Raw genomic sequence first — 24,316 nt, 5'->3', positions numbered from 1 at the left:
TCAAGAAACTGCCGAAAATGATAAAGATGGCGCTCCGTAAATCAAAGCCCAAACAGCAGAGCACATCAAAGAGCCATAACATCTCGCGCACCAGACAGATTCAGACTCCTGTCTCTAGCAGACGCTGATAGCAAGGAACTCTGGCCCGGCTGCAGTATTTCTGGCAGGGCACAGTTAGATAGTTAACATCAGTGGCATTTTCATAGGCTCAAAGGTATGGCCCTTCTTTCTCCTCCATCTTTTAGTGAGTGCGCCTGATGGCCGGGACATTTTTATGGCAGAGCGGGACATTTAGCAGCTATTATTGTTGTTGAAATATGAGCCACAATAGGAAGCATAAATCTCAAATAACATAGCAGGCCACAGCAAAGAATGGCCTCACATCACAGCACGCCAGTAATCATAATTCATAAACAAATGTGCATTGTCAAATATTACAGTCTAGACAAATACATTTGTTGATGTTTTATTTTTAATGTTTCCGTTTGAAGGTTTTAAACGAGTCAAGTCACTAGACGCCTGTTCTTCAAAAACTAGACGGAAAAACATTTTGTACGTCTATAATTAAAGGTTATAGAGTTATCAAGTTAACTTCAGGTCACGTGTTGTATCGGCTACGGGGAGTCGCTGTGTAACGTGTCACTTATATCGCTCAGAGTGATGGGTCAACACAATGAGTCCATTTTCACATTTTCCGCTGGTCCACTGATATTTCGCCATCCACGATACTTTCCTCTGAGAATGCTTTGACCCAAATAGTTGTGCTAAGTCGACGAAGCACGCGCTGGGCCCGGATGAAGCTTAAAGAATAATAGGGTATCATAAACATGTCGGCCAGTAATCTACAGACTTATCAACATTCTCGTCGGGGCTTAAAATGGATCAGGAATTCCTCCTGCCGTGCGCCTTCAAGGAGCGGCCTAGGAGGCCCATAGAGAGACATGAAAAACATAATTAGATAGGCGTGTTGCAAACACAGGAGACTTATTTATCGCCTCTGACTGCGTGGGAGTGTGGAAACGCAACAGTGAGACGACGGGGAGATTGTGAAAAGGCGGCGCGCACCAATGCGTCACTGTTTCTCGTCGGCTGGTGTGTTGAAAGAGGGCACCTTGTTGCATTTCCTCGCGTTTCCTAATCTGGATGTGGGCAAGAGTGGAGCAAATTTTTAGTTTTTGGTTGTGTGTGTGTGTGTGTGTAATACGATTAGTTAACAGCATTTGGCTCAAATCATGAAAAACGAATAACTGAGGTTGCATTTTTTACTGCCTGATGTGTAAATGTCCTGTTACATGACGCCTACAGCGTCGTCCTTATTTATACACACTCCTTGTGTTTTTGTCATCATTTGTAAGACTTTAAATACAAAAGCATGCCTGACCTTTAGTATGTTGACGCACTGTTTATAATACAGCTCACTTATGAGATTGCACTTACAGTTTGCTGCATTTTATGAAGTTCTTTACAATGGAAGCGAGCAGGGTTGCAAACGCCACTGCTGTGTCATACAAACACATGCCATCCAGGGACAGGTGATGCTCCAGCTGTCCCTGACCCTCCCTCTGACCGCAGACAACACATGGGACAGTCACAACAGTCACAAACCTGACCCCTCAGCAGCAGGAGTTACCCTAGAGTCCGATGAGGTCCCTCTGACTGCACCTCAGGGAAACAGAGCGGGTGTGCCCAAGCATTAATGGGAATCAAGCTTTCTCCTTTCTGACAGTTAACGAGAGCACATTCTTGAAAGAAAAGAACATTTTCTGTGTTATAAAAAATGTTATTAAAAATAACTATAAATAAAAGTATTTATTGACACACTTTTTAAATTTTTTTTAATTCATTACTATTTGGTTCAACCTAAAAATTGTCCCAAAAACGGGCTCTACACATTTCTCAGACCCGTTTTTATCTTGCTAGTCTTATCCATCTGTGAAGGTACAAAGGGAACGCAACTTCATTCAAGAACCCTTTAACAAAACAACATAGATACACTATCTACAGCGTGTTTGATCTTTGACCAAAACTTCATCTACTTCCAGTTATTATGGTGACTGCTGGAGACATGAAGTATGGGGACAGTGGTGGGGAGGACATTGAGCTCCTGTTCACACAGGAACACCCTTCCTGCGCTACCTTCCTGCCCTCCCCTGGGACTGTCTGTCTGTTATCTGCTACACTGCAACAAACAGAGGCACTCAAGTCGACAAACAAACACGCATGCTTGTTTGCGCTAGCCCGCTCGTCACCTAGCACACAACAAACAAACACGGCGCGAGCGAGGAACCGCGTTCATGTCAGGACAATAACTGAGGCGGCCCGAGCCGTCCTGTCACCAGTCTGACTGTACAACAAGTGTCTGGCTGTAAAATAAGTTAGCCAGCTGGCGCGGTGAAATTCTGCCGCTCAGAATAGAACGCGGATTTTCCCCTGTGATTACATTAAGTATCTACACATAAACCTAATTCACGATGAGATGAACTAACGGCTTTATCGCTGCCGCTGCAGGCAACGTTTTCTTAGACAGTGAAGCAGCAGCGAGAAAAACAGAAGAGACAACATGTCTGGCACACATTACGTCATATCGCCAGATTTAACATGGGTCGGCTTGATAAAGGCTACTGGAGACTGACACTACAAATGTGGTGCGGCGCCGCATTTTGCATTGCCCCATGCACACAAGTGTTGCATTTCGTTTGGTTCCCGGAGATGTAACATAGCGCACACTGCATGAAACACGTGAGAGAAGAGAAGAGAAGAGAAGAGAAGAGAAGAGAAGAGAAGAGAAGAGAAGAGAAGAGAAGAGAAGAGAAGAGAAGAGAAGAGAAGAGAAGAGAAGAGAAGAGAAGATGCAGAATAGCGTAACTTTGTTCACATTCTCTCCTCACAAGCCGGCCCGTGCTGATAGAGCGATTCACACTGCCATCTGTTGGGGACTTAAAAAGCCTGGAGTAAAGCTCAGGGCTGCTATCGCTGCATTCTTTGAACCGTGCCAAATTCTATCGTGATTACTGACAAATGGAGACATGACATGCGAGGGGGATATGAGATACTGGATGAAGCAGAATGAGGGAGTGTGCGGTAGCCTTGACATGTAATGAATGGTAATTAGGTGTTGTGAAGTGGTGCGGCTCATTCAGCAGGGAAAACAAGGCCGGCATATACATTGTGCGGCGCAGTCCTGACTGGATTACTGAGCAGACGGCCTTTCTTTGAACGTTCAACGAGCTGACACTGAACACACAGGCAAACAAAAACACAGGAGCTCATAAATGGAGACTCATCTTCCTCCCCTTCCTGCTCTCTCTCCCTCTCTCTCTCTCTCTTTGACATTCACCTTGAGCAGGACGAAGGAATGATGAAGGGTGAAAACAAAGAAAGCACGAGGGGAGAAGAGCAGAGAGGGGAAAAAAAAGAGAGACTACCAGCTCCAGGAATGTCTTGGCATCTGTGTCTGTCCAGGCCGTGCTATTCAACAAAACAGGATTCCTGTCATTGAAATGCTCTCAGTTGCACGAGACAATAGAGACAGATAAGACCAGAAGGAAACAATTGCAAAGGTCACCATCCTTACATGCTGTAATGAATATGCAATGTGTTTTCCCACCACCGTGACCTCAAAAGGCCTCTCGGTCCAACCTGTGCAACGCCAGACGAATTTACAGTACTTTTTTTTTTTCCTTACCTTTGTTATGACTCTGTGTACTCACACTGCTAACATGACTCACATAATGTTCATTCCAGTTGGAAAAGGATTACTTTAATATTCCCATTGGGGCATTTGGAATAACAATGCAAGGTTTTAAAACACGGCTCTAGTGCGGTTTTACTTATTAAAGTTCATTTTTTATTCTGTTAAACTATCTTGAACAATTATGTTGAGCGATAGAGACTTTTTTTTCTTTTTTAAAAAGGTACCTTGTGGGTTTTTCTTGTAAAAATTATTACCTTATATCGCAGGAACAGCACAAATAAAAATAAATGTATAAATGTACATCTTTCTGAACACAAAGAAAAAATGAACTTGCTTTTAAAATGATGCCCCATAGCTTCACTAGTGGTCAAAAAGCCTGCAGGGAATCTTTCAGATGAGTCGGATCTGCAACATTAACATTTTTAAAAAAGTCTTGAAGAAAAAACTTGTCAAGAAAATTAAAAAAAAAAAAAAAAAAAAAAGGTGAGATTTATATACCATGAATCTCAAAAATGTAAATGTACAAAAATTAACAAAACTATCACAGATATTTCACAAATCAATGAATTCATTCTTAAATCTAATAAACAGGAAACATGGAGGAGGTCATCCAGTAATGTAACTTTCATCTAATTGTGATTGGCCTTTGTTTTCTGAAAAAAAATAAATAAATAAAAAATTTAAAAAAAGTCGAAATCAAACAAACTATACACCAGGTCATTGACAAGGTGAGTACATATTGGACTTGTATTTCACCAGGTAAAATTTGATATGTGGAAAAATGAAACCCTAAACTAAACCCCAAATAAATTCAAATAAATGAATTAATTAATTAATAAAACACATTCAAACATTTCAAAATAAGCGTTCCCTGTTCATCCAGACTCAGATGCTTGGTGTTTTAATTTCTTGTTTGCCCTTGATGTCTTGAACAAATCACGGTTTATCTTTTAACCAAATTAGCAACAGCAAGCGGCTAACTCGGATGTAGGTAGATTGGTTGTTTTCAGTAATTTTCCATCTCAGCGCCCACAAAATCCATAGTGTCATGACGAGCGACAGCACAGGGTCAGTTCAGGTGAACCTCCCCATCTCTGTGCAGCTCGCCCTGGCTGCCTCCCTGCACACGCGCACACATACGAACACGCAAGTCCCAGCAATTCTCCCCTGACACAATGGACAATGCAGAAAAAGCAACAGAGGGTGTATACACTGGCCTTTCTGGTGGGCCAGTAACAGGCTAGCATTACACAGAGGTCATCATTATCATCACTCTGACAGGGCTTCATGAATGGAGAATGGAAATCTGGAGAGGGCGGGGGTGCTAAGAGCAGCATGCCCCTTGAGAAGTGACATTTAATTGCGTGCCGTGGAGCACCACCACTGCTTTTTAAGGAACGCTGTTTGTAGAACATTTGCGACATGAAGCTTTAATGCTTTTAATGTGTGTACACTTTACCTCATGCTATGAAGGCTAGCTGGACAGGCGCGGCTGTCATTTCAGGTAGATTTTAAAGTAGCTGAGATGTCTACTTCACTGACACATAAACACGGGCCGTTCCTACGGCTAAGTGGGTGAATCATCCTGGAGTGGTTTTTGCTTCAGACTCTCATATTGGCAGCCGCTGTGGAAACACTATTCAATTTCTATAAAATCTGAAGTAAACTAAAGGACAGACGGCGCATACACACAATAATGCGTATTTAATATATTGATTAAATAAGTCAAAGTTCATTTTCTTTGGTGCTAGATCCTGACTTTGTAGATGCTGTATGGTCACAGAGCTTGGATTTTATTTATGAACGACTTCTACTACAAGGTGTACACCTGAGATTAGGATTTCAGTGATGTATGAGGGGTTAGTTAAACTTCGGCTATTCTGGATTGTAGTATTTTTAAATCCTTGGAAGCTGCTACAGACTCTAAGGTTTTATGATTTTGTGTAATAGAGCACTTTTCAGCAACACCAGTGCCATCTAACTACAGACCGTGAATAAAGATGGACGTGATGGCTCTAACTATCATCTTAATGGCTTATTGAAAAATAGGCAACAAAATCAAATCTGAATTTATGCTCAAATTAGAAAAAAGGCTCGTCATCATCTTCAGATGAGAGTTTTATTTGGGTAAATTCAAACATACATTACACCCATGTGTGGCTCACTCTTCACATTCTCGGCTTTGAAAGTGAAGATCAGTGCAAAGTGCCGGCCCTTTGTGACGTTGAACCAGTCACACCAATCTACACCATCACTGGGAAACAGCAAAAGACAAATGTGGACGGGTAGCTACGAGAAGCTACAAGGAGCTGATTGGAAAAACGAGTGAGAAGTGAGAGTCATGCAAATGTAAAATATCGAACAGTTTTTTTTTTTTTTTTGCTGCCTTGCGAGTTTGCTGACTCATTCTCTGGAACCCATCGGTTTTTGGGGAGAGAGGAGGAGGTTGTTTTCATCTCAGGGCTTGTACGATGATAATGAAATGTGATAGCATCATATTATTGCCATGTTGGGGGCAGAGCATATATATAGGCTTTCATGCAAAAATATGCAAATGTGGCAACGTGTTGTGTGTTCATTTGGAGGACTGTAAAGGGCTACCTGCAGGAATTAGTATATTTCCATAGTTCCAAGTAAATTCAGTACATTAGAAGGTCCGTTTACATGTCTGCATGCTTTAGTGCAGCGTCTCTGCAATAAAAGGACCTTAAAAGTTCTTCTTTTATGGTTTCTAACATGCTCAATAGTCTGCTTTCCCGTCAGATGGAGGAAAACTTCTGAAGACTACCAGCTAATGCAATAAACGTGTGAAAATATGACCCATTTGTAAAACTCCCCCTGTGAATTTACAGTACAGTTGTGTTTTTGTTTCTTGAGAACACCTCTCAGGAGCTGGTGATACTGCAGACGTTCCAGCGTGTCGTCACACACGGCGCGAATAAAGCCGTAGACAGGAGAAGCCTAACATTTAAGAATCCTCAGGGAAACTGGTGCTGCTTGTGCCTGCACGATGAGTGAAAACGAGAGGGATGGAGAGCGAGAATGACACTGCATGAATGAATTCTAAACCGACGTGTCAGCTGGACTCAAATTCACCAACCCTACAAGCAACCAAATTGCTCCACCAGTGGCCTCGGTGCCAACTGGAAAGCAGAGCTCGCCCGGCTCAGATTCACCACGGGCCGGGCTGCTGCCAAAGAGAATGGATTCACTTTAACGCTGGCAGATACAATATGTTCTTTGTATTTGTAAAAGCAGGAGAAAGAGATGGACACAGAGAGAGAGAAGCGGCGTAAGAGGAACTGAGGGCTCTGGCGGCGAGGCGGCCGTGTGAATGGACTGCTTCTGGGGTAAGGGAAGGAGGGAGTGAAAGAGAGAAACGGTGGTTATGTTTTAAATGAACAGGAAACTGAGCGAGAGCACCTGACGCACATGGTAAGTATCAAGGGCTGCGCCACGTGCCACTAAACTGCAGCCAAAGCTCTTTTCTGCTGGGGTGGTGGTGGTGGTGGTGGTGGTGGTGACGGTGGTGTTGGTGGCGTGTCGAGGGGGGTGTGTATCAGCTAATCTCTCTTCTGAGTAGACGCACACTCAAAGCTGCTTTTGTTTCTGAGGGCTACTTTCACAAGGGCGTACAATCCCCCGCGTCCACTCCCCCCCCCCCTCCACTTCGTCTCTTTTTCCCTTTTCATCTCTCCGTTGTTCGGAGCACACGCCTTCTCGCTGAAACACTGTGGGTGTTTCATTTGATTTACTGACAATTCTGTTTAGGCACGGCTGCGAACGAGATAAAGTGTGCGTGCATGGTGGCGTATGACCGCGCATGTCCATGCAAATACGTACGTTCGGAGAACACTGATGGGCTTTCATGTCATAAGGAGGCTAAAAAAAAAAGTTCATAAATTTAATCAACCGAAGAGGCTTTGATGTCCTGTTGGAGGCACGTTAGGAGCTTTTCATATTTGGAGATGTGAGGGTCAGGGAAATGAGCTGCTGTCAGTTCGGAGGAATACAGGTGTGGCATTCACTGCCTCGTTTGTGCAAAATGTACATCTCACAACCTGTTTGTGAGAGGAGTATGTTACTGATTACATTCAAGGCGTGAACAACTAAACTTCTTTTTTTTATTTCAACTGGAACAGAAAATTTATAGTTGTTGAGGAACTTTAAATTGGAAAAAAAAAGTCGGACTTTGATGGATGATCGTGTTTGATTATTCTCCGAATTCAAACCTTGTCAAATGTTAAATTATTGGGAGCAGGGCCAAAGTTTGAACAAATGAGTAAATACAAAAACAAACTCGAGTGCCCGTTACCATCCATTACACGTGAAATCCATGAAAAATGCCATCTATCCATAAACACTTTGACCCCCCTACGATCTGTTTCCAGGAAGCTGTCACCACCACCAGCTATTTCTGGTCCTGCAAACAAACCGATAAAAGCACTCAAAACGGTTTTTAAGCATGGAAAGTCAAGTAAACACATTGGGGGGGTGGTGGCGAGGGGAGCGAGGGTGGAGGAGGTAGAGGAGAGGGGGTGTGTGGGGGGGGAATAAGCAGTTGCCTGATGGACCATTTGTCCTCAAAGACAGCTGGGCAAGATCTGCTCCTAACTGGTCCCCAGTGTGGTGGCCCTCATGAAGACAGAACACGGCTGCAAACACATTTTGAGACGGGAACATAAACAGTCTGACACTTGACAATTTTGCCGCGTTTAAAACGTGCACAACATAAACACAACACAAACCTACGCATACAAACACCTAAGCAGCGAAAAAATCTGAGTTATCTGAGGCCTCTCTTCTTCAAGGAGCCATTTCAACACATCCAAATGAAGCAAACACCAATATTTCATCATCGCCGGCTCTGATGTGGGAAGATGAATAGCTGTCACATGACTCAATCAGGACAGTTTGATTACATTCCTCCGTCTCCTCAGAGCTACTAAACAGCTCAGCAACGTGACACCACTCCACATTTCATCGGCAGCGGCGCCGCAGCCAGACTGGAGCGGAGGCCGCTCTCCTTCTGAATCACACTCATCCATTCACAAGAATACACAACTGCTGATGCGAACATCCACTCACGTAAAACAACCAGAGAATGGGTTTTGTGTTTGTGGGTTAAAAGGTAATCAGACAGTTTGCTTGTTCATACCTCTACGCGTGTGTGTGTGTTTACCACTACACTACAGCATGTGTGTGTGTGCGTGCACCTCAGCATGCAATTTAGAGTTTACATCCAGGGTGTGGCCTTGCATGGGGTTAACACAGGGGAGTCTTTATAAATGAGGAACTTGGCCCCCCAGCCGCTCCCCCCTCCCGGCCCCAACTCTCCCCTTCGCCTTCTCAATGCCAGCTGCCACAACCACCAAATGCCCCCCAACCCCTCACACACACACACACAAACACACACACACACACACACACACACACACACACACACACACACACACACACTGACACGCTCCCCCGCCTCCCCCTCCTGTGCCAGGCTGTGGTGGCAGCCAGCGTGGCATCGTCATTCACCGGGGAGGTGCCGTGTTACTACGGCCACTGCTGTAGGTCGGCCACACTGTGGCTTTGTTCTCATCATCAATAGGCCAGTCAGCCTGATATTATAAATGACCAGGGGCGTGCCAGCACTTTGGTCTAGGTTGAGGGAGACTATTGAAATGGATACCAATGGCATCGTGGCTTATGAGCTTCCCTCAACAACACAGGCGCTGCTGTATTCCGAGGAACTAAAACGCTGACGTACGGCGTCTGTTACGGCTGCATCCTGTACTAACCGTCATCACAGGTTTACCTGATGATACTGTTGTTTTTGTTTTTTTTTAACTGAAGGATTTATGCAAAATGGAACCACATTGAAGAAGCCATGACCAGCGCCCGTTTGTCGTCTGATTACTCAAATATTAATTTCAACAATTAAATGCAACAAATCAGTAGCCGCTGCACTTTTAGTACAATTGCTATGATTTTTTTTTTTTTTACACAGACGCATTCTAAATAATAATTACTAAATAAAAATGCATCCATGCACATAAGCCGAAATGCGTAAATGTTTGAACTCAGGAAGCATTACCCGTATTAATCATCCGAATCTATCCAAACTGCAAAAGCAAAACCGTATCATGCGCATTTTACAGTTTTGTGAACGCCGGGCAGCCACAAGCAAACCAGTATTTCAAGTTTTGATCAGCCGTAATACGACGCTCTCGCACAACAAACTGCTACACAAGACCTTCTATGATTTCCTGGACGGAATCACAAGCGATGTAAGCAAGTCTCCCCTAGGTATAGTGGAGGGAATTAAAGATGATGAGTGTGTCTGTGTGTGTATCCCAGACAGAGTATCCCCATGCCCCACCCCCCGCCAGCTGTCTGCGCTGCCCAGACAGTGGCCCTGTGCCTGGTGCCACGGCCCCTTACAGTGTGCCAGCTGATCCACGGGGGCGGGAGCCAGCCCGACCCCGACCAAACCCCGGACCCCTTTTAACCAGCATTAAAACCATTATTTGGCACTGAAAGCCTTATTATGCTATATCACAACAGCTGGCCTCGCACGCACGCAGACAGAAATTGAGAGGAAGAGGCGACGTAAGAAGGCAGGCGAGGGACAGACAAGACAGACAAGAAGAGACGTCGCGTCGCCTGCTCGTGTGTTTCCAAATATAGCATCTCTCCCCATTCCAGCAGAGACTGTTGTTTTTGTTACGGTGGCATTTTGTCCTCGAAGATGCAGACACGAGATGCGGCGCTGGCAAGGAGCCTCGCTCGCTTGTTTGGCTTTTTAAGGAGCGATGTTTTGGTGGTGATCTGAAAACGTCGAGGGAAGCTGAGGGAGCGGGGACGCGTCGTTGGACGCTGACAGTGTTTTTGAGACACGCGATTGGTGGAAGTGTGGGGGGGGAAACAGCGTAGAGGTCACAAAGTCTACGGAGCTCCCACAAGTGTGTTCATTTAAAAGTAGATTACAAGGAGCAAAGTGGTAAAAACAAAAAAAAAAACTGCTTCTTTGCGGCATTACCAAATTCTGCTGGAATTCGAGCCACACGGAGAGTTTCCTATTGACAGCGGACGGGGATGTGTGGTGTTGTTTCAAAAGAAAATTTCATAATGACTCCATCAGCTAAGCTTGATGGGCCTACATTCTTTCCTGAAGACCAACAGTTGGGCCTGCCAGGCTGAGCAGACAAAACAAAACATGAAACTGATAAGGCCAGATGAAACTATTCCACTCGTTCTGTGTGCTTTCTGATATCCTTTGTTTGCTAGCTGTAGCTCAACGTTGCTCGTTATGTGGTGTGTGCTGCGGCTGATTACACAATAGGATCAATCAAGAGAACACAGCATGTTCGGCTTATAACAACTTCCTGCTGTGTGAAGTATAGAGTAACAAAATGGGGATGGGGGAGGGGGAGCGTTTTTTTAAAAAGTAATTCATCTTGTGATTCTTGTTGCCATCCAGGTGCAATTTCCGTCTCCTGTTTTTTTTTTTTTTTTTTCCCAGCATCTCAGGTATGCCGATAATAATCCAGAGAAGTGTGCTGGCTGCTGGCTTTACCTTGTTTCCCTCCTCCACATTCCCTGCCTGGTAACGCTTATCTGATGGCAGCAGCACAAACAGGAAGGTATTTAATCATAGAATCTGAAACATTCATTTTAGATATACGGAGGCAGACTGAGACGGAGAGAGATACTGAGCCCTCTTGGAAGGCCAATTGCCTCTTGTCATCAGGGCGAAAGCATGTAGCGCAGAAAGACATGCGTGCTAGCCACCCAACACACACACACGCGCATATAAATAGAGAGGCCTATTAAGAGAGCCGCTCTCGTGCGTGGCAAAAAAACAGCGCTCATACCAGAGCTTTAACATCAGCATCAACAACACAGTCATTAATTTTGATTCATAGCACTAGTGCAGTTGGGATTTAAATAGATTAGAGAGCGAGAGCATGAATAAGACAATTCAGGACTGAGGTTAGCCGTAGACACAGCCTCTGTGTCAGACTGTTTTTTTTTTTTTTTTTTTTTTTTTTTACAAGGCTACTAGTGTGTAAAAAATCACGTGTGTGCATGTAAGCATGGATTTCTGCACAGAGGCTCCATCCTACACTCACATATCCTAAAGCCACTACACGCTGAGACATATGTACAGTACAAACATAGAACCACACACCTACTTTTCCACCTGTTGCTCCCGCAGCGCTACGGGACCGTCCAGCTGTTGGGTTTGGGGCAACAGACGCACACACACACACATGTAAACCCCCACCTTCTCAACCCCGCTGCAAACCAGGCCGGGTAGTATTTTTAGCTTGTAGTAAACAGAGAGCCAGTTTTTCATCAAACAAACCCCCTCCACCCCTCGCCCTTGCCTCCTCATTTTCGCAGGATCTTCTCCGTCACTGTCTGGCCCCACCCCTCCAAGGAAGCAGCCAGGACAGATCGCAGTCCTAATATAGATGACTGTTGATCTAGGAGAGGGTAGGAAATGCAGCCTTAGCCAGGAAATGTCTGTAGGTAGCTAAACGTTTTCTGCTGAATTAACTCTTACTATTTTTAACAACCGCACCACCTTGACACACTGCGTCCACTGTCGGAGAGTGGAAGACTTGGAGAGACGGCCTCTGCTGCCGCTACTTTGGGACACGCTGGAAATACACAGGGTGCACCATGAGTTACACCTCTTACCCCTTAAATGATCTATTTTCGGTCGGGTAAATAGAGGAGAAAAAAAATGCAGCTTGTGGGGAAATTAGAGGAAAAGAGCAAGAGGAAAATCAAACTTCCACATGTATGGCTGAGTGTTCATCACAAAAAAAAAAAAAACTTGGCTAATTTGATGTTGTGCAATTTTCTCCCGAGTACGCACATGCAGTGAGAAAAAAAAAAAAAAAAGGGAAAGAAGGGGAAGCCACCCAAGTTGGGCAATGAGTGCCACTCCCCTTCACAGATTGTGGTTTATAATAGAGGGAATAGCTCAGGTCACACATCACGCCACTTGAGGTCACATTATCATGCCGCCCCAGGCAGGATGACTCAGACAGAACCAGCAGCGCGAGGCCGATGTATTCCACTGTGATCTTTGCTAGGTACGACTCATCTCCTCAAGCTTTTGTTGAGCTGGGAAACTCAAATGTGCAGTATTGAAAAAAAAAAAAACAAATGGCATAAGCAGACTAGGAGATATATAGATATATAAAAATTATTGTAACAGGGAAATAGACGTTTTTTAGTTCTATGGCCTGTGTGAGGGATTCTGACTGATACCACCTGAATGTGTGAGTATCCTTCTTTCCACAATATTCTTAAACATTTAAAATCTTTCAAATAAATAAATAATAAAATTGGCCAGATTGGCCATATTTGCATCAGTTTGGAGTGAATAAACTGTCTAGTGTGGTCAGAAGGTCACATTAGGACATGTCACGCATGACTGTAATAAACAGAGAACAGCAAATAGATGATGCAGCTGAAAACAAAAACAACGAAAAAAGGGGAAAAAGAAGTTGCAATGGACATTATTAGAGGAAATGGATAAGGACTATTTTTTCTTTTTTTATGCTCAGTTGTCCAGGCTGATTTTTTTCACTTCATGTCAACTACTAGTGGTCACGTTTGACTAAAAAACTGTGACAAGTGTCACACAAAGAGGGGTTATTAAATCTTGCCTATGTCAAAATGTATTTAGAAACTTGTCTTTCTGTCTCACATTAAGGACTTACAACCTCAAGTAAATTTTTTAAAGTCACTGTTTGTATCAACTTTTTTTATTGTGACACTAGAAAAGGTGCCGAAAAATACACCGTGGAAAAAATACACCGTGGAAGCCCTATTACTGTTTTTACTGTTCATTCTTGCAATATTTAAAACTAACTTGTGCAAAAACAAACAAACAAACACACACACACACACACACACATATATATATATATGCATCCAATTTTTAAAAAATTAAAAAAAAAAAAAAAAAGATTTGCTCATGCTTTGTGAGACTGATTTAATGCCATAATTACTATAGCAAATCTGGTTGGTGCAATCCGTCCTTTGCTCCCTGTATACGTCTTGAATATTTATCACAGGAAGGAAGGCAGGGGAATAGCCTTATTTGGATGACAATACCAGCAGTATAATGGCCTTTTAATATAACTCTGAGTGGGCCAGTTACGTTTTGTAACTTGCAGGCATGAGTAAGCAGAGGCCCACTGGCCCAGACTTCCTCAAAGTATACCCTGAGTCAGGAGGTGGCTAATAAGACTCATCTCCTCCAAAACGTATATGTGGGTGACTTCATGTGACTGTACACGTAAATGTGGAGCTGTGTGTTCCTGATTCCTGAAACCCGCAACTCTTTCTGTCACGCACACACATTCTGTCGCATAATCTTGTACAAGACCGTGTGTGGTGACACAGCACTAATGGTCGCGAGGATGTATTGTGAAAACACAGAGCAGCATGCTTTGCTGGTTCTGAACAAGGCCAGGGGGTCTGAGCTCTGATGGTGATTAACCTCTCTGTAGCCAACCCCTAACATCCGGACCACTCCTGCCAGCACACTACTGAACCATCAACTAAAGATGTGGGCGGACACTCCGACGCTGACGATGGTCGTGGGTGTGCACTTAGAGGATAGCAGCACTTTCAGTTGCTCCAGATGAATCGGCGTGAACATTTGGGAACAATGAAATGTTGAAATTAATTAGACTGCTGATTCAGGCGGAGCAAATGTGTCAGCAACACATTTAAACCTCCTCTTTCCATTTGAATTTTCATCTTGTGGAATTACACTTGCATCCTTCATACTTAGACCTGCATCACAAACACTGCTTAATGATACAGCAACCCTGTAAAACACCATCACACACTGTAATGCCACTGTATTAAGAGGAAAATGCAAGTGGCTGCAATATTTTTACACTTGTCCCGCCCTGCGAGGTCAGACATGAAACTGCTTCTATTAGCAAAAGAAACACAGCTATGCAAATAAAAACACCATCTAGACCAATAGCTTCCTTCAGCTAATTGGTTGACCTCTGCCGATGGGAAGGATGTCTATCCGGCTGTCCGTCTAGAAATATTTATAGGTCAAGAAACAAACCAGCATTGTCCAAACAAAATGATGCTAAAAACAGAAGATTTTTTTTTTCTTTTGGAAAATAAAATGAAACAATTCAAATAAACACTGTAAACAGCTGAGGTGCTGGTGGGAGCCCAAGTGCAAATAAACACCTCAGGAAGGAAGACGGAGTGAAGGCTTTTCCGGAACAAATCCTTGTCCAAACAGAAAGACAAACAAAGGTTTGTTTGTCTCAATGGCCTCTTGACCTCCACTTTTTTCTGCAAACTCTTGAGATATGTTGCGGAGTTAGTAAGTTAGCAATTAGCTGAGAGCAGTGATGGAGATCATCTGCTTGCAGTGGCCTGAAAGCAGTGATAAATGAATGCATCACCACAGAGTAAATACTGAGTCTCTCACAACGCATGTTTGACATGGATATTTCTCAAGTGCAACACAGTGAAGGGTCTATCCAACAAGACGGATGGACCAAAAGATTCCTGAAGCTCAGTGTGATGACTGTGTTCAAGTTCAAGTCTCCGTGCTAATTCAAAAATGGGCAAAGAAGAGGAGCGTGAGTGGAGCTGAAGTGGACGGGTGAAGCCAAACCAGACAACTACAAACTCAAGACAACACCCACCTGTCACTGGAATCGACCATTTCCTTATTCGGCCATGATGCAGTGACAAACTTAGGCCCCATTCAGGCCTCGCGTTAACATCCGTCCTGGACAATCACATTGCAACTGGCCAGCTGTAGGAAGTTGTGGTCATACCTGGCATTAAAAATACATCTCCTGGTCGAGATCAGTTTTGTGCTCACAGACATCATTTATAGCACAGTAGAATATTTTAACAGTTTCTGTCTCTAATGGACCGCCAATGAGCAGTGTTGTTTGCTGTGTTATGACTTGGGGAGGTGATACATTATTTTAGATCAAGCTGTGAGGTCTCTCTGATTCACGCAATCACATACAGTCAAGTTCACGTGTTGATTGGATTTATTTTTGAGCTTAATGAATTAACAACTTCAGAGGCAAAATATTTTAAAAAGGCTCTCATTATGAACAGGCACTGCTTTTCCATTTCCAGGCAGTCATTCATAATAATGGTTGTGTATTATTATTTTTTTTTTCCTGAATGAATTAGGTGGTCTGAGACTGAATCACTCAAATACATCCTCACTCAGTGCAAACTGGGCGTGTTCACACCTCTACTTTTATGATCGGAGGCATGTTAATGCAAGACTTGAACAGGGCTATGTATTAAAATTCTATCCACATACAAATGTCGTGAATAGGAAATTTTAATTTCAGAAAGCAAACCCGTTTTTACATTAAGCTGTAAACATGTTTATTTCTGCTTTACAGTTTTGGAACCAGTCTAGTCCATGTGATAAACTGTTTTGGCACACACAGATATGCTCTCACGCAACGCTGTAAATGACAGGCTGCCTCACTTGTAAATCTCCAAATATTATACTGTTATGGACACTTGAGCAAACTGAAAATCTAACCAACAATCAGAACAACAATTACCACTGGGTTCGACTCCCTCCTGAGTGCAAACTTGCTTTCTCAACAATGAAAACTACTTAAAGCTAAATTTAAAGAAAGCTTACCGTCACGGTTTACTTTTTAGTGGTATAACTTAATATAGGCAAAGTGACAAGCTGATTCACTGTACAGCTGTTTAACGGCGGTGGGTAAGATCAGAGCAGAATATGTAAATTACATGCTCAATGGCACGTTCTGAAACTTCAGACGTGTGAGAGGCAGGAGAACGACTGCCGAATTCAGCTTTCTACTGTATGTGTGAACACTGTGCAAGGCCTGACGACGACAGTGGATAAAGTGCAGGTTCCTGATTCAAGTCAACGAAGTAAAAAAAAAATAAAAAATACAGTTTACGCACTCAGGCTCAGGTTTCTCCACACTGCAGGGCAGCGGTAACCACTGATATATTGAGTGGGCAATTTAAATGCAGCATGTGCACAGACTGATAACTTATATCATATCATAACTAATATGGAACATCTTGCAGCATTTACCACATAGCCATGTAGATGAACTGACACTCAATTGTAGTAGGACGAAGAAGCCAAGAAGCAGTTATCACTTGCAAAAGCTGGAAATCCTGCAGTATAATAAAAGCCACTGTAAGCTGTGAGCACTTACGAACACTTCTAACTAGATTTTCTGCTTCACTTTTCATGATACTAACAGTTCCCTTTTAAAATGTACAGAGTATGCACAACTCCGGCCGTGAAGTGAGTCTGAAAAGTCCTCCATGGTGGTGAAAAGCACCGGGCAGATCCCCCTGTCTTTGTGAAATACTGCGTATTAAGTCCAAAATTTCTATTGTTACAAAGGTGAAGGATGTGATGACTTTATGTGCACATTAAGAGGCCTGGTATTAGGTGTAGGTCGGGTCCCTGCGGGCTATGAAAGAAGGCGTATCTGTGCTGGGGTCTTTCTTTCTTCTTCACCTCCGTGTTTTTAGGTGAAACTTTTGTCTCTACTGGAAAGGATGTGAGCAGGTTTTATTTTTCAGTTTCTCATGAAAGGTCCTGCAATATTAGGGTGCTACATGGATTATGATTATGATAGTCAGTGCGTGGAGCTGGTGTGTGAATGTGTGTGTGCTTGTGTGAGCGAATGGGTAAAGCACTTTGAGTACCAACACAGAAAAGTGGTATATAAAAGCAAAACCATTTACCATAAATCAAGAGTAAGCAATTCCAAAATTATCATCTATCATCACAAAAAAGAGAAAAATGAACATCACAAAGGAGGTAGGAAGACAGAATGCAGCAAATCTTTGCAAAAGTATCTACAAAAATGACACTTTATTCTTAAATTTGAAACAGGTGAAAATCATCCCATGACTCATGATGGTAGGACTTTTAAAACAGAGAGTAAAAAATGATGATGAGATGGATTTTTTTTTTTTTTGTTTTGGCAATGTACAGATGTCTCCCTACATCACCTCACTTTCCTCCAGCTTGAGAAGTCATCAGCGAGACCTTCATGCTGGCGTGTGGTGAGCCAGAGCGTTACGGCTGCAGCTATAGACAGACACACAGGTGGTGTTTCACTTTCACTCCGGGGGAGAAAGTGACTGACTGAATATGACTAGGCTCCCTCTGTCCTCGCACATCTGGAGTGGGCTGGATGGTGGGAGGGGGAGGGGGAGGGGAGGCGCTCGCTGAGTGGTGAATGGCAAAAATGCAAAGACAGAGTGTGTGCGTCTGTGTGTAGAGGGCGGCGTGATATGTGTGTTGCGGCTGCGATCGCGTCACTTTCGTGGATGAGAGAGCGTTTGTGCGTGCGTGAAGGGTGAAGACAGAGGGGCAGCTGTGGAGAATTTCCATAAACAGATTTGAATTGAAGGCTGCAAAAATTACATGCAGAAAAATTATCTTTCAGGAACAAAGATGCCTAAAGTAAATCACATACTGCACACATACACCTCCATATAAGCCTATTTTATTGGAGTGCAATTAATAGGTGTATGCACATTTTGTACTATATATCACCTTTAATCCATGCAAGTATTTTGTTTTCTTATTATTTATTAAATGTTGCAATAGAAGTATTATGAAATAAAAATATATATTTTTATGCCTTCAACCAAACAGTAAAAAATTGCTTTACACAACTGATTATGCAGCACTGACACTGTTCTACTGATTTGGTTCATTTACATAAACTTCTTGTGTAGTGAAGTGAGGGTTATGAGAGCAAATGATGGGGAAATGAAGAAACAGAAGAAGAAGCAGAGACAAAAAAAAAAAAAAGAAAGCGGGCGAAGGAGAGAGAAAGAAACCAGAGAGACAGATGTTCCAGTGCTGCTGCTCTGCTCTGCCCGGCGAGTGGCAGTGAGGCATGCAGCTGCAGCACTCGATGACGAATCATTTCCCAAATCGAGGTCCGTTTAAAGATGGGCAGGAAATTTCCACTTACCTTGTGTGTCTCGATCTGATTGCTCGTCTGAGCAAAGGAGGCTCCATCAAGGCCTATATAAGAACGGGGTCGACTCTTTGTGCACACGTGTGTGAAAACAGAAGTGAGGTACCTGAATGCCATCCCATGAAAGAGAAGGAAAACCAGCAAGAATTAAATGAAATATCTGAATACTCTAAGTGTGAGTTAAATGAACACAAATAAGTAATGTAACAAAAAAGCAAGAAAGGCCCTTGAACTTTTTCCCCCTGTGCTGCCTGGTGAGCAGTGTGCCGCTCTTCATCTGTGTGTCGGAGCGCTTCACAGAGGGCCGCCGCTACGTTTGGCAAGGGAGGGGTCCCCTCCACGCAGCTGTGCAAATCTTTCTCAGCGTCCCGTCCGTGTGTCAGTTTGTGCGTGTCCGTTTAGGCACCTGTACAAAATCCCACTGTCTCATCTCAGAGGCCCCCTAAAGAACTCGACACCAGGTCCGGCTCAATAGCGGGCTACCACCACCGCACCATCCAAAAGCAACAGCGGGGGCCAGGGGGGCCTCCGGCGCTCTCGCGGCACGTGCCTGACGCTCCCTCAGCTCACGACCCAAGATGGAGTTACGGGGTTTAGGGCGAGAAACGGCTGCTTGCTGCCCCCTGAGCACCCCTCGGACCTCCAGGCTCCGCACTCACTGGCTCACCCCGGCCCCATCAAAGGCTCCACAGAGCAGAGAGGAGAACACGGCTGGACCTCCGGCTGATTGTTTTTCTCTCTTGCTAATAGCCGGGAGCATTTGTGTGTGAGTGTGTGTGTGTGTGTGTGTGTGAGAGAGAGAGAGAGAGAGAAAGAGTGAGAGAGCAAGAGACAAGTGGTAAAGTAAATAGAAAAGTTCATTACACTTGTGCAAGAAAACTCAAAGGACTAATGGATATATATTTTGAAATCAAATATTCCATTTTGAACAATGACAGCTGCACAACCAACAAGTATTTATAATAAATGAGTACAACAATAAGTGGGTTAATTTTAAACCCAAGTGTTGCACTTAAAAACAAACAAACAAACATTTGTATTCATATGAAGTTAAACATTTACAGATCCCACTCAGGCACAAAGTCTGAAGCATATGCTCACCCTGGCACAGTTCACCATTTTTTTTTTATTTTTTTTTTTTTTACAAGGATCTCACATCTTTCAAAACAACACACCGTACGGGGATGAGCTCAGGGATGAGCTCAGAAAGAGATGATGCGGACAATAAGTATTTAGCGAAGCAAGTATTTGGAGGACTATCTGAACGAGCACACGGGGAGAGGCTGCATGGGAACGTTCTATTTCAGTGTCGGCCCTATTCTGGGAATAGAAACAACGATAGTCATAACAACTGCACGCTCACACGACGGCTGATAAGATGCCAATTAGATGAGCTCAGTCTGGGGAACGCGTGTGTGTCTGCGTGTGCGTGTTTACGTGATGGAGAGAGAAGAAAGGAGACAAAGAAAACAGGCAGGGAAGGCAGAAACAAAGTGTGAGGGGATGAACAAACCTCAGAAGTGGAGGGGGGGTGAACTGGTGTAGAGTGAATGTGATCGTGAGCAAATGGAGAACAAGCGGAGGTGACTGGAGTTGGTGACAGACAGGATGTGTAATGTGTAACTCACGTCAGAGCCCTGTAAATGTTCGGTGTGAGCTTCCTGTTGGAGTGGTTTCCACACTATGGGGAGGGAGGGGGGTGGAGCCTAATTTGCCACTTGTATGTTAAAAACAGAGTGTGGACTCCTGCTCTCACAAAAACATCAAAGGTCACACAGGCACAGACAACGAGCACTCTAACTAAAAAAAAGTTGCGGACAGCTAAGAGACGCCAGAAAGATGGCGACTTGGGGATTTGAGTCATGTTATCTTTTTAATCTCTGAGGTTCAAATGCAGTTCAAATGGGGCTTTTAATCACATACAGTAAATAAGCTGAAGCCCACTAAAAGTGCTCTGGCAGCGTTCCACTGGGCATCTCCTTAACCTGTTTTATTTCCTCCTCCATCTTTCTCCTCTTCTCCTCTTCCTCCGTCCTCCTTCGGCGCAGACTTTAACTATGTCCCTCTTATTGTGAGCCATTCATCTGTTTTATGCAGCTCTGGGGTATAAATCAGGGGCCTGAAATGTCCTCCAAACTCTGGGAGCCCCTCCTCCCAAAAAAAAAAAAAAAACTGGCCCAGCGAGCTGGAGATGAGGTGATTTAATATCAGAGGGCGCTTTGTCTGAGTATTCTGTGCCACCGACATCTCCCTGGACCACTAAAAGCCAATGCTAAGCCCTGCCTGCATCTGGAAGACAGAGGGAAGGACGTACGTTTTTTTTTTTTTTAAAAAAAAAGCTGTGAGACTTTCTGGGTAGGCCAACTGTAGAACTGTAGGGAAACCCATATATCATAATGTGCTTTTCTCTTTTCTTGATCAAATGAAATGTACCCTTTTGCTTTATTACGAATATGTAATAAAAATAAGGGCACATTTACAGACTTTCAGTGAGACATCCACAGATGCGTGACATTAAGGACATCCCAGTGAAGGAAAACTCTACTCTTAGTTTAGGCAAGTGTTTTAATGGATGATGTTAAATCACCACATCATCAGACACTCTGAAGTGCTAGGAAGGAATGACGTGGCCTAATACAGTGACCACCCACCTGACTTCAAGCTGGATTGTCACACGCTGGCACTTGACAAGCCCTCTTCTCTTGAATCTGTGTCACCAGCACGCAAACTTGGCACTCTCTCGCGGCCGTGCCCTCACACCTCATGCCAAGGAGGTGTCCAAACACTCAAGGCCACAAAAGAGCTAAGAGGGGGCTTAATCGGCCCTATTTACACCTGCCAGCCAGAGCCGTGATGGACCACTTAACGAATGCCAAGAAATGGACTGGTATGTTTCTAAAGAAGAGCTTTAAACTCTTTAAATGTGTTTCGAACTCTTTTTTTGGTTGTTTTAGATGTTTGACTGTCACTATGTGGATCCTTATTTAGAGCTAGAGACAGTAGACCGTTTTTAGATGAAAGCTGAGTTTGTGGAAGTACCTGCGTTCAGGATTTGTATCATGATCCTGATAGGAAACTTATATCAGTTAACACTTGACACCAACATAGCACATATACTGATAATAGTCTACCAGTCACATAGGAGACATCATCTATACAGCAGTTTAACTTCTAAAATGAAAAAATATTTGTATAGATTCATAGATATTTCAAATATGTCAGAGGCATCAATTTCATTTTACAACTCCTGGCCGGGTAATTGAAAAATCAGACTCGATTAATTATTAAAAGCAAAGTACATCATATGAAACACATCACTATCTCTGAAGGTTACCATTTCCAGCCCTACAACTGTCATATCTTCTTTTTCACAAAGCGATACATCATCAAAACACTGATACTGTATAACTTTGGATTCTTTTGTCATATGTTCATTTACAACAACACAAGAAGTGTAAGGACAAACATCCGAACGATAAATCTCTCTGGAGACATCGACATAACACACAAAGGAAGACAGACATAAACAAAGAACATATGAGGATGGGAATATAACAGGAGCCTACATGATTCAGCTTGTTCTCTTCCTATAACAGGAACAACTCTGGGACTGCCATTTCATTTCTTTTGTCTCGCTGCCCCTTCGCCCCCTCCTTCATGCACAATTATGATAAAGACATCACCGACTACCATAACATAGTTTGAGGAATGACACATGTGTAGAAGCATTGTCCCCCAGCAAACTGGAAAGCTAGCCTGCGCCGAACTAGAGAAGAGTGCTGCTCATTTATAGCTGGGGGCCTTCTTCTACTGGTGCATTTTCATGCTTTCAGATCTCATTAAAACCACAAAAAGAGAACTGCAAAGGCCCCTCAGAGCCCGGGCCTTGGAAATTTTGCTCTGCTAAACCACCATAATATGTGCTTCGGCCCCACAAACACACTCAAGGGGGGCTCTTTGGTTACCGTGTAATAAGTCCTGGCGTGCTAACCTTGTAATTGGCCATAATTAAAAGGAGGCAGAAGGAGACGAGGATCTTCCTCTCAGCTTCAGCTGCCAGGCAGCAGGAAGTAGTAAAGACACGCTGTCTCTTCCTTTACTAGGTGCCACTCTGTCTTTCTCTTTGAGCCTCTTTTCTCCCTTTCTTCCTGTCACTCAGAATCTTTGTGAGGAGTAGTTTTTGGATCTCTGTTTGGAACTGCCATTGAGTGAATGGGGAGGGGGGGGTAAGCTTGAGTGTGTAAAGTCTATCCCTCTTTATCCTTAAAACCCCTGCATCCCTACGCGCATGCGCGTGTGTGTGTGCGCGCGTGCCTCCTCGCCATCTTAGTGTCTGTTCAGTCTGTAATTATTCTGTCTGCAGATGCTCCCTGAGTGTTTGTCGTTGTCTGTTTCCTGCCTACAAACTCGTCAGTATCATGTCTGTGCAACTTTCACGACACTACACCACATCTATGCAGAGCGACTTCACTCAGCCGACTTGTTCCAGTCGAGAGAGGGGGAATTCAGTGGCTTCTCTATCCATTTTATGTCAGGACCCCCTCTTGGATAATGCTCTTTATAACACACATACGGCGTTTTCCCCTGCACACAACGTTTAATTATAGCTATTTCACTAAGGTAAATCCAACATACAGCTGTTTACATAGTACATCATTCAGACTCTCTAACTTTCCCTTGAACTTTAGATGATGATGCCAGCTCCAAGCATTTCAGGTCTGACTCATAGGTCTTTTCATAAATGCTTCTGAAACAAACAATAATTCCTGGGCCTCTGAGCAGCAAAGATTCAAATTATTCCTCCTTTAACAGTAGGGGTGGGTAATGACTTCATGATACGTTAGGTATCACGATACTTGAGTCACGATACGATACATTATGATATGATTATGATATTATGATATTGTAATATATTGCAATATTCTACATATTTCACTGAGAAATTTTAAATGCAGCTTAAAATACAAGTTCATCAGATCACAGTAATAATTCATTGTATAAATTGAGTCAAAACACAATATTAATCCAAATTATCTGTTTTCAATTTATTGCACTTGTAGAGAAAAAGTGGTGGTAGACCGTTCATGATCAGTCCAAAACATGACTTTTTCTTTTAAAATCGATACAAAGACATTCAAAATCAATATTGTATCGGAAGAAAAAGTATCTTGATATACTGCCATATCAATATTTTTTCCCAGCCCTACTTAACAGGCTGCTCAGTTATCAATGTTATACAGGAAATGAAGTTTGAGAACCATCCCACTCATTTCAGTCTGTTTGTGAGAATGTTTTTTTCAGTGGAAAACCTCCCCAACTAATGTTTCCAAGACGCACATTAATTACCACAGAACAAAAACCTTCATTTATAACAGACGGCCGATGCCAGACATTGAACGTTCCTATTCACCCACCAAGCATTTCTAATTCATGACTATTTCATTGTTCACAAAGACATCATATCTAATTTATTAAGCCATCGCTGCCGTCTCTATGTCCGGGCATCGCGTTGGTGTCTCGGCCTCAGCTAGCATCTGCCTCAGCACACTGCTGACAGAAGGGAGAGTGCTGATGGGGCAGCGCTCTG

The 24,316-nt window shown here is 43.4% G+C and overlaps 1 protein-coding gene across 3 annotated transcripts in view; it reads right to left on the bottom strand.

Moving 5' to 3' along the window:
- Window positions 1–24,316, bottom strand: part of kcnq1.2 (potassium voltage-gated channel, KQT-like subfamily, member 1.2) — a 161,376-nt gene that overhangs the window by 2,769 nt on the left and 134,291 nt on the right. The window lies entirely within an intron of this gene.

This window comes from Mugil cephalus, chromosome 10, assembly GCF_022458985.1.
Source record: "Mugil cephalus isolate CIBA_MC_2020 chromosome 10, CIBA_Mcephalus_1.1, whole genome shotgun sequence".
NCBI classification, from domain to species: domain Eukaryota; kingdom Metazoa; phylum Chordata; class Actinopteri; order Mugiliformes; family Mugilidae; genus Mugil; species Mugil cephalus.
The sequence above is the reverse complement of the archived record's forward strand: the minus strand, read 5'-3'. Positions and strand labels throughout refer to the sequence as shown.